Source organism: Microtus pennsylvanicus, chromosome X (assembly GCF_037038515.1).
Source record: "Microtus pennsylvanicus isolate mMicPen1 chromosome X, mMicPen1.hap1, whole genome shotgun sequence".
Taxonomy (NCBI): domain Eukaryota; kingdom Metazoa; phylum Chordata; class Mammalia; order Rodentia; family Cricetidae; genus Microtus; species Microtus pennsylvanicus.
This window is the reverse complement of record NC_134601.1, coordinates 132,792,888-132,794,432: the sequence shown is the minus strand read 5'-3', so window position 1 is coordinate 132,794,432 and position 1,545 is coordinate 132,792,888.

Sequence of the window (1,545 nt, the reverse complement as noted above, 5' to 3'; positions counted from 1 at the left end):
TGTGTCTTGCTGTGCTGGTCTCCTGTTTGGGCCTGAGTGTGTAGGGTGGTCACATTCTGGGGAATTAGCATGGTCCATGGTGGGAGTGGAGATGGCCATGGCCATGCCTACTGCTGCCTCCTCAATGTGTTCTTGAGGATCTGTATCTCTTTGCCTTGTGGTCCTAATATATGTGGTCCTTTGGTCGTGCATATCTTGTCTGTGGGAGCCTGTGTCTGTGTATATGGGCGGTTGTGGTGGGAGCCAAGAAGAAGAGTATTGACCACATGAAGTTTTGGTGTTAGTCACATGTCTGCAGTGGTGACTGTGGTCATCTGTAAATGTAGAGACATGGATTAGCCACAAGGTTTTGAGGTTACTGAAAAATAAAAGCTTTTGATACCAGCAGGGAGACCCCTCAAGCCCCCAAATGGGGAAGGCCCCAGAAAGGAATTAATGTACTGTGAAAAATTTGTATCAGATTTGCTGTCCACAGACATTGCATTCCTGCTCCAAACAGGAAACTAAGAAGCTTTAATAGAAAGGTTAGATACATTTATTGCATGCAAATAAAAACTCTTGGCACAGCAAAATAAAACACAATATATTTATTTACTTCCCTTTACAGCAAACCTTTTAAAATTGATAATTGTTTTGGTGATTTATTTATTTATTTAGCAGGGTCTCAGACTGGCTGGGAGCTCACTGTTCTGCTGATGCAGCCTCCTAGCAGTGAGGTTACAGATGTGTGTCAGCATATACGCCTAGTGGTACAACAAAACTTTTTAAAAGAATTATTTTAACAGCTTTCTCCATTCTTTTGTATTCCGCCAATACCCCTATGTCTTTCTGAAACAGCCCCAATCTGTATTTTTTCCCCAGCAATTTAAAAAGTGGCACTGCTGTTATAGCAATAGTTACGCCCCAGATATTTCTCTATTCTTTTCTATTCTGCTAACACCCCATGCCTTTCTCAAATAGCCCCAAACTGTATTTTTTCCCCAGCAATTTAAAAATTGCTGCTGCTGTTCCAGCAACAGTTAAGTCCCAGATCTCATCTTACATAGATTCCCGGCAGCATCTGATGGTTGTTATCTTTATTCCCAGCCTTTTCTTCACTTAGTTTCCAGGATGCCACACGCTCCTAGTTTTCCCACTACCCACTGGCTAGTCTAGAATAGTGCCCATCAAGTATGTGTGCCTAGGAAATGACCATTGAAGGAACGGGATATGTATATAAAGAAATACAGACAACTGTGGTTACAGTTTCAGCTTAGCTACGCAAGTAGTGACTGACTGAGCATCTCTGCTCTGTGGACACCAAGTGAAGATCTCGCAGTCCTGTGGTGGCGAGAGGTACAGATAAGAAGTCTCTGAGCAGTGTGCTCAGTGCACTAACAGTGTTAAGTATTATGGGCTGGAAATCTTGGAGGATTTGATATCTGGCCTGAGTTCCCCAAAGTGAGGAAGAGTCTGGCAAAGAGTGAAGGGGAGAAGAGGACCAGTCAGAAGGAATAGCCTTGTGGCATGAAAGCAAAAAACAGCTAGTGAGAAATTCAACACACC